General features: G+C 43.0%; 1 protein-coding gene across 2 annotated transcripts in view; it reads left to right on the forward strand.

Annotated features, from left to right (window-relative positions):
• The first annotated feature begins 10,456 nt into the window (after window positions 1–10,456).
• Window positions 10,457–14,129, forward strand: part of PRDM1 (PR/SET domain 1) — an 86,955-nt gene continuing 83,282 nt past the window's right edge. The window contains exons 1-3 of one of the 2 annotated variants that reach the window (XM_083497666.1): window positions 10,457–11,016; window positions 11,726–11,836; window positions 12,446–12,485. The gene's annotated coding sequence lies outside the window, so the exon portion shown is untranslated. Of the gene's footprint in view, window positions 11,017–11,725; window positions 11,837–12,421; window positions 12,486–14,129 lie in introns of both variants that reach the window. The other variant, XM_083497664.1, reaches the window with a different exon arrangement.

The raw sequence follows: 14,129 nt of genomic DNA on the forward strand, positions 1-14,129 counted from the left end.
GTGAACTGGTTCATAAGCACTTTTTAGGAAAGGCGAACGTGCATCTACGATTACTGTATTACAATCAATGGTGTGTGTGTGTACGCGCGTATGTTTTGGGTTGTAATTCCCTTTTCAGCAACGGACCTTTGGGACAAAGAATTACATTCTGGCTTCATCTTCTCCTCTGTAAAATGGAAATTTGCTGTTGTTAAATAAGAAACAGGTGCGCCGATTAAAATAAATAACTAAAAACCAAGGCACTGTTCGCACAGCTGTGTAGGAAGCATTATTAGGAATACTACGCTGGGGTGGGGGGAGAGATCGCATTCTTGTGAGATTAAAGATATTGTCCCTGCTAAGTAGAAAGATTAGCATGAATAGTACGGGAAATGTGCGGAGAGAAAAGGCGTTTAAAGGTGGGAAGTCCCGAACCTCGCCCCTGCCGGTGTGTTGGGTCTTCCTCTAGTCAACTGATCCCTACGAATGGTGCGCGCTATCCAGCCCCCTCTGTCCAGGGCACGCGCCGAGCAGCTGCCTGCAGGTTACCTGGGTAGTGGGCAGCGGCTGGTGTCATAGCAGTGACGTCATTCCATTCCTCTCTGGGAGCTCCTTGCCACTCTTTGCAGGCCAGATAAGCTTTTTGCTCAGAGAGAAACGGGGGGGGGGCGATGGGGGGGAGAGACTTCAGCAGAGGAAGAGAGAGGTTTGCTAAGACTTGCGAGGCTGCGGGTTAGCGGTCGCTCTTCTCTTTGGAAAAAGGCCATTTTATTGCGACCAAAGGAAATGTCACCAATTGGTAAGCAAGCTTTCGAGTCCAGCAGAACTCTTAAACCGTTTGAGAGCTGAGCATCGAGCGGAACAGCTGGGTTGGCATTGAAGCCACAAGTTCTATTGTGCAAGATGGGGCCTGGCGATGGAGGTTGCGATGAATTGCACCTGGCACTTCAGACTTTAGGACTGGGAATATTCCCCACCCCAACCCCCTGTTAAAATACTCCGTGGGGCTGCACTTTGCCTGGGCTCCCATCAATGGAATGCAGAGTCAAGTATTTACTTACACCATTTTAAACCCACTCTTTAGTGTTTTACAGTGTATTGCAGAGTGGCTTACAAAAATCAGCAGTGACATCCCCTGCCCTCTGGCTTGAAATCGAAAAGGCACAAGAAGTGGGGAGGAAACAAGCTGAGGCCACAGTTCTTTAAAAGTTGCAGCTTTTATAAGGACTGGCTGGGTTGGAGACTACATACTGGACCATCCATCACTGGTCTAGGGGGTTGCGTCTGTCAGAGTAATGTGCAAACACTTTCTCTAAGTTACCCGTGACAGTTTCAACTGGGCCAGCCACACTGCTGCTTTGATCCTGTGCCCTCTCGGATAAGTCCTACAGTGCTCAATGGGGCTTCCTCCCAAGTTCGTGTGCATATGGTGGCAGCTCCGACACTTAAGCTGATATCATCTGGCACGAAACCGGCTTTAACTCTACGCAGCTTCTGCGATTCGAATCGAGAGAAGAGTCAGGTATAAAAGATCCCCCGCCGTGCCCACCACAGTGGAATTTAGCAGATGCTGTTTCTGCTGCCTGCAGAGCACGCTGTTCACGGCATAGTTGTAAAAGCTGAACTGTAACTGGCGCCAATTTCCCATTGTAAAGGCTGTTTCAGGTTATGGCAGTGGCCTTTTTTTTCTTCCTCCCTCCTCCCCCCCCCCCTCCAATTTACTGGTAGAGGAGCGGAGCTGTCCTGCAAAAGTTTTATGCGTTTATGGTTCTGGAATGGCAGACCGCAAAGAAACTTCTCTCTTGGTCTGGCTGGTGAATCAACCAGTTTCTATTGCAGAAAGAAACAAACCGGCGCTGATGTCGGGAAGGTATATAAGAAGGAATCCCTTTCCTCTCTCCCGTTGAGGTTTTGCTTTAATGATTTTTTTTTAAAAAAAATCTCTTTAAACTTCTATCAAAAGTGCATTGCGATTAACTGAGAGAGAGAAAGAGAGGGAGGAAGCAATCAAACAATACCATCTTTCAGGGGTAAATGTGGTCAGTTAAGCAGTCAAATAGAGTTGCCCCGGTAAGTAAAATGGAGCTGGAGGAAGAAAGTCCATTCACTGCATTCACTCTGAGTCCATATGACATATTATACAAATCCAATTCGCTGCCCAGGAGCAAAAGTTTTTGAAAGCTATGGACTGTGTTGACCTATTTTTCAAGGCAGGACTTCTTCAGAAAGAACTTCTCGCAGTTTTTTTCCTACAATTGCTTTGCAGGATTCCTAATACCCTGTGCCACTTTTACTAATGCAACATTAGGGCCTCCTTTATTTAAACGTACAGAATAATAGCAGCACGGGCAAACGACTTTAAAATGCAATGCAGGAGGTGTGAATGGCAGCCAAATGTCTGGAAGCTGACTAGCACCTCTGTCAGTGTACACCTGTGAACTCCTCGTCTCAGAAAGGGGCTGCAGAAAAGGGCAACCCAAATCATCAAGGGGGTGCAGCAACTCCCGTAGGAGGAAAAAGTTTACATTGTTTGGAACTCTTTGGTTCAAAGAAAAGGCAAGTAAGATGTAACATTATGGAAGTTCATAAAATCATGCATGGCATGGAGAAAATGGATAGAGGAATATTTTCTCACTCTCCTGGACATCCAAGGAAATGTTGGAAGACTCAGGACAGACGACAGAAATTACTTCTTCACACAGCATGGAGTTAAACCATGGTACTGTGAAACTATGAGGATTTGTGGAGGACAAGACAATCAATGGCCACTGGTAAGGAAGGCTATGTTCCACCACTGCAGTGGCGGAGCTTCATGCACCAGGGGGCGGAGAGCAAGTGGGGGTGGGGGTGGCGCACATCCTGGGGCCATGACGCACCGCCCGCAGGGGCAGAGCATGCTGCCTGTGGGGGCATGGCACCCAGCATGGGCAGGGGGTCAGCCGCGATGGCACCCCACCAGGATTGAGCTGCCGGGGGTGGTGTGCTCCCCCCGCACTCCTCTTCCTCCACCAATGCACCACTGCTGTTAGCAGTGTTCGGAACTCCCATTGTTCTAGGTGCATTTTGCAACAGGGAATTTAATTAGCACAAGCAGTTTCTGAGCTCTGGGCGCAGTACTGCGCCTAAGATTTCAGATTAAAACTGGAAGGAAAGGAGGACTTATTTTCTGCCTCCTCACTTCCAGCTACTCTCTGAAGACTGGAGAAGAGGCCCTCCTAAGAATATTAGCGGGGTGGGCAGGGAAAGGGCTAGACCGTGTGAAAAATGAGCATAATATTTTAGCTGCAGTTCATTCATTTTCAGCTTTGCATTCTTGTTATTCAAAAGCATGCCTAGACATTCCATTGTTGTGCTCAAAACCTAGGTTTAAGGTGCCATTTAGCTCCTAGCTTTCATATCTCTGTTTCTAACACTGGCTGTCAGAGACATTATGTCTCTGAATGTCAGTTGCTGGGAAGTGCGGATGGACAGAGTGCTGTTGGGCTCAAGTCCAGCTTGCAGGCTTCTCAGAGGCAACTGGTTGGCCACTGTGAGAACAGGATGCTGGACTAGACGAGACATTGGCCTGATCCAGCAGGCTCATCTTATGTTCTTCTGCCATGAAGTCACTTGCTTGTTGAATCTAAGAGACTGCACTTCTAAAGGGAACTAAATTGGTTTTAGCAGAGGTATTCTTGTATGATTTAAGTTGTTAAAGGTTTTTCAGTGAATCACAGTCATAATTGCTTAGCAGATCTGAAAAGAGAGGCAGTGTTTATACTGTTCTAATTTTTTTCTTCTCAGACTTTCCCTTAAATTATACAGAACAGGCAGAGCTTCATTTATCACTCCTGAAAATACCATCATCCTTGCCATAAGCCCTAAGGGAAGTGTTAAAACAGCAAGTGTGTTTCCTCAGAGTTGAGGTGCATGACCTTCTGAGTTGCGAAGCTTAAATGGGCCACTTTAGCAAAACAAGATGAAACTTGTTTTGTTTTTTAAAAAACCTTCTTGCTCATAGAACCACAATTCCTTAGAGTTGCACCATTTTGCTGCATCCACACTCCTCTGCTGGATATAGAGCATTTTAACTGCCATAATAAGTGCACACACGAACCTCTGCTCACTCCCTTAAGAGGGGTTTTGCTGAGAGTCCTAGCTTTTTGGAGGGCAGCTGAGATGTCTGTCTTGTTTTATTTCTCCAGATGGGACAAACGCTTTGGAATATTTTGCGAGAACCATTTCCTGTCTTCCCTCACACACAAATATGTATTTTATAACCATTTAATGGCACATACTCTGGACACTCTGTATGCTGATGCAACACCTTAAATCTGGGAAACAGATAGCTCAGCTAGGCTTGATTACTTTATAGGAGAATTTTCCACTCGTCCCACCTTGATCTGTTTTTGCTCCTCAGCAAAAATCTCCCCCCACACACACACTTTTTACAAGCTGTCAGGTATTACACTAGCAGCTCAGCACTCCATGGGAAACACCATATTTGCTGAAAAATCGCTTTGTATCTATTATTCAATGATGTTTTGTATTAGCATTTAAACAGTGTTTCCCACTTTAACACTAATCCAGAAGGAAAGTTGTCTTGTGTTTTTTATAAGGAAATCGAATGATGGCGGCAAATAGTGTTTAGAGCTACTTCAAGTTAATTTCATAATAAGTAAATGGGTGATCTTAAAAGAGATGGTGAAGGGACAGAAGCAGACCCTGTCTTTTCCTCTGTGACAAATGGTGACCAGCAGACTATGGTGGAAAAAATATTGGTCAAAACTGAACACTCTGCCCTGAAATTCCACTCATTCAACGATCAGTCTGTTGGCCAGAAGGACCAATTTGGCATGTAAAGCCCTACATTAAATTAAAAAGATAATGTCATGTCTTAACTTTGCATTGGCATCAGTGCTGACCTTAAGCATCTTTGCAGTTTAAAAGACAAAATATCAAAAATTAAACACAAATAAAATGTTGAGGTGAGGAAACTTCTGTTCTTCTGAGGTTTGCCTGCAGATGTGTCACTTTTCTCTATGCGGAGAAACAAACCCTGAACCAGTGGAACTGCTTAAGCACGAGGGAAATTTGTTCCAATTAGCAGTCTTGAAACCTTTTTTCTTTTTAGTCTCTAGTGGTCCTAATTCATCTGCTGTGAATTGCCCTGGAATCTTCAGATGAAGGGCGGAATACAAATTTAATAAATAAAAATAAAATAAAGAATACCCAAATCAACTAAACATTACTTTCGCTGGGTATTGCCCACAGTGTGAAAAGTCCATCCAAAATCAATGGTAAGGCAACCTCTGATAAACAACTACGTTTCAATTTAATATTTCCAGTCTCCTGCTTTCCTAACTACACACAAACACACACACACAAAGTCAACTGTAAAAGTTAGTCTATAAAGCATTCTGACAAGTATAAAATGATGTGCTCGCCACATCTGAGAGGAGTCAAACTTTCAGTGTGACAGCACCTGTATCTTGGACCTCCCTGCCTATTAACATTAGGCAGGCATTGTCGTTGGACTCTTTCAGACACCTGCTAACCCCCTATTTGTTTCAGCGAGACTATCTGGATATATAATCTAGTTAGGTTTAATTATTTTTAAAACTTGTTGTTTTTATTTGTTTTATATTGTTTTTATGTGCATTACTAAGGGATTTTTTTAATTAACTGGTCTAAATAAAAAAATATATTATTATTATTTTCCAGGAAAAAAACCTAGAAAAATCCTGTTCTTATCAGTACTGGACTTTTGGGGGCAAACATAAGGGGTTGTGTTCTGTCTTTTCCTGTCTCAGGCATTACAGAACATGCCCAGACAGCTTCATATACGACGTTATCAAATAATGTAAGCCAAGATTCTCTATTGTTATAACCAGGTGTCAGTTCTCCTGAAAGTCACTCCTCATTATATTTTGTAGAAAGAAACACTTTTAACTTTTACCATATGGAGAGCTCCCACTGAGACTTTTAAAAGAATATCCTATGTATAATAATCCAGTGTGTATAGTTTTTTAAAAAATCTAGCCCTTCTTTCTCCAGTGCTAGAGCCCTAAAATATATTGAACCACCCCCAAACTCTTCACATGATGCCAAATACCCAGCACTTGAAGTTTGGCACGTTTTGGAAAATAAGGGATTTACTTTCATTCTGCACAACCAGAATCAATGTAACAAGCTGTGAACTGAATAGCCTTCCTTCCACCAACTGTGTGTGTGCACCACAAAAGCTACAGGCTTTCTTTGATGTAATCCCTGCATTACACACTCTTCCTAAAAGACACATGCAGAGAAATCCTGTGTAAGTAAGCAGTGGTGCAGTGGAGCACTGGAGCAGGGAGGAGCAAGTATGAAGAACCACCACTAATTTCAAAGCAGGGACAATGCTATCATCTCCTAGGGCATTTTTTTGCCAATCTTTCGCATGCAAACTAAACCCTTCTCATCAGAAAAGCTAAGCAGAGAGAGAGGCAGGGTTAACCTGCCACTTTTATTTTGAAAAATTATAAAGTCCCTTTATTATGACCAACCCAAAAGTCAGAAAATAGGAAGCAAGCTTTTGAGTCACTAGAACTCTTCATCAGGCTGGATATTAAGCAAGGGGCAGCGGGGAGGAGAGGGTTTCTGGAGAGGGGGGTAGAATCTGGCATAGTACTGAAACCATAAAGTCTGGATTGGTTAGAAAAATATATCCATTTTTGTTGTATTGTCTTAGAAGGAGCACAGCTGTGGGGGCTGTCATGAAGAATGCCTGCACTTCAGAATTTACAGCACTGCTGGTCTGCACAATGTAATGGGCTGTTTTTGGCTGAAATCAATAAGGAACATCATCACTTGTTTTGAGTTGTCCTGGCTTATGCAGATCTAAGATTCCAACATCTACGCAATCATTCAGATAGCAGGGTATAAACACTTAATACAAACTGGCATTCATACCTGGTAATATCTGGCCATACCTGATATTTTTGGCACCAGGTGCGGAAACCCTGAGATGGGATGGGCTAAATCTGAAAATCTGTTGTTTCACTCTTGTTGTTTTTGTCTGCTGTTTTAAGATTTTATTTTTTTATTATTATTTTTAAAGGATCTCCTTAGTAGCTTGGGTCCAGGGTACCTATAGGACTGCCTTCTCCCAAAGGATTCTGCCCATGCCTTAAGGATCTGATCGAGAGGCCCTTCCTTTTATCCCGATATGAGCAAATGTTAGTTCAGTTGGGTTATGTGAAACTGTCCTTTGAGTTGTGAACCTCCACACATGGAGGTGTGTTTGGCACTGGTCTTAACTTTCACTGCTAGACTTTTTTCTAACCTTTACCATTTAATCTGCTTCTTTTTAGTTAAGCCATTTCTGTTGGTTTTGGTTTTGCTTGATTGTTTTTTGAACATCGTGAAACAGCCTGGGGCACTACTTTGTTAAGTGGGTGAGTGGAATATAAATTATCCTGATAAATAAGTAATTGCAGTAAACCACTGGGAAGTGTTCGCAGTGAAAGGAGTGTATACATTTAATAAAGAAATAAATCACATGTGTGCATTTCTACCATTGAAATGAGTGAAACCTAGAAGAGTTTAACTTTGCCTGGATCATGCCCTTTACATTTAGACATGAGAAAAATAGGGAAAAGTGCAATGGCTCAGCAAACACCATAAAGCTGGCCTACTGGGCACTTGTATTTAAGGGTGTACTTTTATATAACAAAAGGACATTTGAGAATGCTCAGGTTAATGGACAAATTAACAGTTTAAAGGGAATTCTTGTTCATGCAAGACATAATTATTGTGTGGCACTCCCTGCCACAGGAGATTGTTGGAGCACTATAGAATCAAAAAGAAATTAAAAACATTTATGGGTAGGACTTTTTAACTGCAGTTTCAATAACTACAGGATATAATTTAAGTCTATCAAGCCTCAGCATTCCTGACTTCAGATTGGCCAGAAAAATTATTCTATAATAAAGCATTACAAAATGTATGTTGACTTTTTTCTCTCTCCCCTTTTAACATGTTACCAGAAGCGCTATTGCTGGCAGCTATCACAGAAACGGGCAATTTTAAAATCCTCTCCTTGTTGAGAGCCAAGGCTTTTTACTGCCTTTGTGTGTTGTACACTACTCTTTTATGTAATGTTTGTGGAACCTCAGAGATGTCTTATTAACTGGCATTATGATTGCCTAGTGTCGCTTTAAAAAGTAAGGAGAGGGGAAATGAGCCACACTTTCTTATGTGTCATCTCCATGCTGTTTTGCAACGTCCATAAGCCATGCTTAGCAAGAGATGACGCAGGCTCCTTCTGACTATAACTGCTGTTTTTATTATGAGATCCCTGGGGAATGTATGTTGCTGCATGCAGTCGCGTTAAAACCAGAATCGTGAGAGGTGCCATGCCTGACCAATGCTATTTTGACAGAAGGCTAAGGCTTATTGAAGCAACTCATACTCATGTAATTGTGCCTGTTCTCATTGAACAAATGAACCTTGGCATCATTCAATTCATTCTTCAGCCAGAATCTTGCAGGGCGGCCTTAGGCCAGCCCCAGCTCCCTATCTGTAACATGGGGACCATGATACTGGCCTTATGTACAGTTTGGCTTTCAGGACAAAGGCCTGTCTAAATTTGATGGCTGCCATCGAAAAGTCTTCAGAGACAATGCTGGTCTTCAAAGTCTAGCCACAGAGAAGACCAAATTTACTTCAGATGTTGGCAGAACAGACAGAAGGATCTTAAAATACAGGCAAGCACTTACTGGAAAATGCAGCCTTCCAGATAACTTGGACTGAAGCCGTGTAGATCAAAATCGGCTCTTTGAGCTGTGCCCAGAAGTCACTATAATGTTGTGGGATCTATTCAATATAATAATATTGTTGGTTTTCCCAGCCACTCTGGGCAGCTTCCAACAAAATATTAAAATACAATCATATACTGGCTTTCATTTATGAAGTGCAAGTCATGTTGTTTGGAACTATGATGTTGACAGACATGGTGAAACCCTTTAAAATTGGGTCTTTTTCAAAAATAAAATAAAATGTGGTAATCTTTTGAAAAAGTTAGCAGTTTGTAAAACAACTTAGATGGAGCAATGATTTCATTAGGTACCGTATATAAGGTAGCACCCTTACATTCTGTGTGATTTGTTAAGCGTATCTCATGCAATCCAGCAAGGCACTTCAGCTTCTAAATTATGTTTATCACACTCTTAGGGCATATTGTTTGATAAATTACTCTCCAAAGGGAAAGGAAACCTTATCCCTATCTGAAGTGTGCATGCACACAAAAGCTCATACCAATAACAAACTTAGTTGGTGCCTAAGGTGCTACTGGAAGGATTTATTTTTTATTTTGTTATCCCTATCAAGTTGGTCTTATTAAAAGCATTAATTAAGCTTCCCACTACTAACACGTCCCCCCCCCCCCAGCATTTACCATTACTGTCTACCAGGCACTAAGCCTGGGTTTTTAAATTTTCTTTTTCTGTCTGCATTTGGAATACAGAACATTCAGCCTCACATGTTGACACTGTGTAAAAATGCACACATGCAATCACACCGGCTGGCTCAAGGATCCTAAGCAGAAAATTCAGAGGCATTGTGGAATATGTGTACTATCCTGCTTCACACAGGTACACTTCTATAAGGTGGGAAGTCCCTGCAAAGTCTGAAACCTTTCCCAGAGCAGGCAGGGCTATATACACCTTAGCTTGTAAAAACCCACGAGGAAAAGGAGGGGAGATACAGAGATATGGGAGAAGGCCTAAACTATTTCTGACACACACCCCCAGCCATGTTTGTCAGTCGACCAGAACAAGGGGTTGGGGCACCTCGTGAGGAAAGCCGCTGCGTGCCCAGCGGGGGTTAAGTAGTTCCCCAAATACAAGGCGAGCGGGTCACAAATGTCTCAGGCCTGAATGAAGGCTTCGCTCCTCAACAGCCTTGGCAACCAGAGCTCACCTCGACGTACCACAGATAGCATTGAGGCTTATTATGTAAACGAAGACCTTCCCCACGCCCGTTTCTTTCCCAAGGAAAAAAAACCTGCAGTGTCATTTCCCCAGCGAAGGAAACCAACCCACGCCCCCTCCCCTCCCCCTTCCCCCTGTCTGAATTCCCTCAGGATCAAGCCTGACGAACCAAAGTGAAAGTGAATGAATCAAGTAGCTCTCTCCCCCCCCCCGCTTCCCCTAAACAGGAAAGCGGGGGGGGGTGAAGAGAGTGGCACGTGACAGACGGGAAACTGCCCAATCAGAGGGGGTTTGGGGAAGGAATGTGGGGAGTGTTTTTAAACTAAAAGGCGAAGAAAAAACCCCAACAACAACAACACCACACACACACACACCCCACACACTGTCAATGTTAAGCTGCCGGGGCGAATAGCTAGCTAGCTGGGCGCGTGGCTTGTGCTGCGCGAGCTCGTCCGCCAAGGCTCGCAGCTGCGCCTCTGCCCCTCTTTCCCACACCCCCCGCGCGCACCAAAAGGCGGCTTTGAAGTGCCTCGCTCTTCTCTTCGCCACGCACCCACCCAGCCACCCACGAGGCTGACGCTCGCAGGGGTCCTCTCACGCACGCGAGCACACGGGGGCGGCGGAGGGGGGGGGGTCTTGTGTGTACGAGCGAGAAAACCGCCTCGTCAACTCGGGAAGCAGAAGGCATGAGAGGGAGCCGCCGCTCGGAGGGAAGCTGCCCCTTCCTCTGAGGAGTTAGAAGGAGGACGCCTCATGTTCTCCACACAAGTCTGACTGGGGCTTCTTCCAGCCGAGATATAATAGAGCCTCTCTATAACCCTCAGTAGCCCAGGAGGGAAGCGTAGGGGCAGCACGGTGCCCACCTCCTGCTCCTCCGCAGCTTCGCCCTTCCCGGCCCGCGCGCGCGCGCCCACCCTCCGCCTCTCTCCTCGCGCGCCCCGGTCCCCGTCCGCGAGCGCGGCGGGCTGTGGGAGAGCAGCGGCTGCCGGCGTCTTGGCGCGCTTTGTGCGCGATGCTGCGTTTGCCTGCTAGGGAGATGGGGCCGGGGCTTCCTGCTCTTGGGACACAGCCTAGTGGGAAGAGTCGGGTAAGTCGCCCCGGTGGCTGCTCGTGTGGATGCATGATGATGCTGGCATTGCGGGGTGGGGGGTCGGGGGTGGGGAAGGTTGTCCAGCGCGACTGATCCTGAAGTTAATCGGGAACGGAGTGGGAAGGAAAGGCATGGGGCTCTGGGTGGAAGATGCGTGTTTATTAGACTTCCTGTTCGCACGTGCCTGGGAATTCCATCAGGTCCACTCCCGAGCAGACCGCGCTCCACAAGACCGCCTCGTCGGGCAAAGCTTCGAGTTTTACGGACGGGCTGCAAGAATTGTGAACTTAAATACTTTCTGCGCACGTGTGCCTTTTACTTAATTTACCTGTGAATAAGAAACTTGCTTCCAATGGTGCACGCTTAAGATCACAGCCTTCCTTTATATTTTCACGTTTTTGGATCATCAGGCTGGGTGTGTGGGGGTTTGGTTTTTTGTTTTTAAACATTTTCCAAAAAACCCACAAAACCCTCCCCCCAGTAAGTCTTTCCGTAAAATCAGTACTAAACCTGTCCAGGGTTATGGAAGTACCTCTTTCCTTCCCTCATCTTTGTCTTTTCTGATTTTTTGGTTTCTAAGGAACCTCTCCAACCTGAGTGAAGGTGTGTTTGTGTAACCAGACACTGAGACTTGCTGTCTGATAGAGAATTAACTCAGACCCCACCAAAGCTTACTTTGAATTCAATAGAGGTGTTTGTTTTTCAGGTTTAAAGCTCCAGACCGAAGGGGGGAGGCGTCCAAAGAATTCACCTGAAGAAGAAACCACCGGGAAGATCTTTAATTCCTTTCTTGAAATCCTACTGCATTTTGGAGCAGGTGGGATGTTTTCTACTGGAGGTGGGGAGCAGGGAAGGATTCCTTTTGTTAAAAAGAAAAGAGAAAGATTGAGTCAAATGTATTTCACATATCAGATCTGTTAGTTAGGGCAGTCAATCTCTCTAGGATTAACGTGTGATTTTTGAGGAACCGCTGTTGCTCAACCCGTAAATAAAAGTGGAGATGGTGACACTTTCGTCTGGCTTCTGGTAAAAAGAGAACAAAAACATTTAATTCCTTCAAGGCACCATCCATTCGTGCAGGAGGGTGGAGCATGTGGGAGAGACAAGGAGTTTAACTATTAACCTTTATTGGGAATTTATAAATGAATTTGAGACTTCTCTGGCTTTTCCCATTTTTGTTTGCTCTCCTTGCAAGATTATGGCAGATAAAATTAGTGGCCATGCTATTTAGGAAATGGAAGACTTTACTGTTGACCAGTAAAAATAATATGTCAACAGGAAACATCCTGTTTGTATTGTTCAAACAGTAGAGAATTAACTAGTTTGAAATGTGAAGTGGGGGCAGGGGGGGACGGATTGCAAAAGAAAGTGGCTGAGTGAAAATTATATTCTGTTCTATTAGGATTCTGTTTGCTTTTCCCCTTAGATCATTTGCTTGAAAGCACTAAAAGGAAGATTTGGAAAAGGTAAGACATGTTTTAACCAAAGATTAAAAATCAAGGCCATGTCATGTGGTTACTTACTATCACTGTTAACTTTCTCTGTTTGTTTAGCTGATCTCCTGAACAAGAAGATGCATTTCATAAGAACAAATTAGCTACAATGTATTTAGCAAAGATGTCATTTCCTTTATTTATACACATTTTAACACAGTCTATGAGTGCTACCCTTTTCCATTTTTTTTAAAGAAGTACATAACTGACAAATGGAATGAAAAGGAACACATATTGATTATTGGTATCTTAATTAAAGTGTCCATCTTGACACCTAGGAGTTGAAGTGAAATAAACTTTTCGTTGTGGTGGAAACTTACATGCTCACTGTCTTCAGTATCAGAACTACTGAAAGCTCTAGAGCTGTTCACCAGGGACCAATAAATCATACTTAATATATTTTAATACGAGAGTACTTAACATAGTTGTTTCTAATGGATTATTCAATGGCTGCAGGCTTGTGCGTAGTTAAGCTGCTATTGTCTGTCAGTGCATAGGACTGTAGCCAAAAATAAAGTGTCTAGAAAGGTTCTTTAGTAGCTCCTTTGTGTCCTAGTGTGGCAAATCATAACAAATTACATTGTTTATTGTCAGTATATACTGTAAAGATTATCTGTTACATTTTGTTCAGCTGCAGTTAAGTTTCATTCATTTAATTTTGCCTTTACATGGCTGTAGCTGCCAACAAGTGGACACATTTATTGAGCTGAATCACATGGATAATATTATCTATCAAGTCTTTATCATACAGTAGTTGACTTTAATAAGCTGAGGCTGCAGTCCTGTCACACTTCCTTGAAAGTTAGTTCCATTTAACATAGTGGGACATCCTTTTGAATATATATGTGCAAAATTGGGCTGTATGTGACCTACAATCCTATGTGTGCTTACTCATAAGTAAGTCTTAAGAGTTCAATGGGGATTACCGATTTATTAGTAGGTTGCAATCCTATGTACAATTGAGATATTAGCTCAGTTCTAAACTGCCTGTTCAAGAGAATTCAGCTGTAAGTGAGAGAAGAAAATAAATTTAGTCTTGATGCTGTAGCAGAAGATTGTGAAATTATTTGACAAATATGATCTACATGTGATAGCTGAAAAGTAATTTATACTGATGTCGATTTGATTCATTATATTTCTATGCCAATTTTCATTAAAATAAATACCATTTTCAACACTTCTTCATATTTTTAAAATTATTGTTCGTACCTTTAGACAAATTTGCTTTTGGAAACATTTCCCCCCCTTAAAACACTATCCTTAGTAGACTAATATAGGGCAAACAATTGAATATTTATTAATTTGACAACTTAGTGAATGGTGCAGAATATATAACGGTATAAATCTTATTTAACTGGAATGAATAGCAAAATTCCACTGTTTCAGGATTTCAGAAATTAAGCGTTATTTAGGAAGATGCATCAGCTGTTTTAATACAGTAATGCATGCTACAGAAATGTTACCTAAAACGATTATATAACAGTTTCTAAGTCACACTTTCACTGAAAAAAGTAATGAATTACCTGCTCAGTTTCATTGAATACATAGCTCAGTTCCCTGCAAGAACATTAAAAATGTTGCTTTTTTCTAAATTCATCTGAGTAAACACAATCAATT

This window comes from Podarcis liolepis, assembly GCF_965112155.1.
Source record: "Podarcis liolepis genome assembly, chromosome: 3".
Classification (NCBI taxonomy): Eukaryota; Metazoa; Chordata; class Lepidosauria; order Squamata; family Lacertidae; genus Podarcis; species Podarcis liolepis.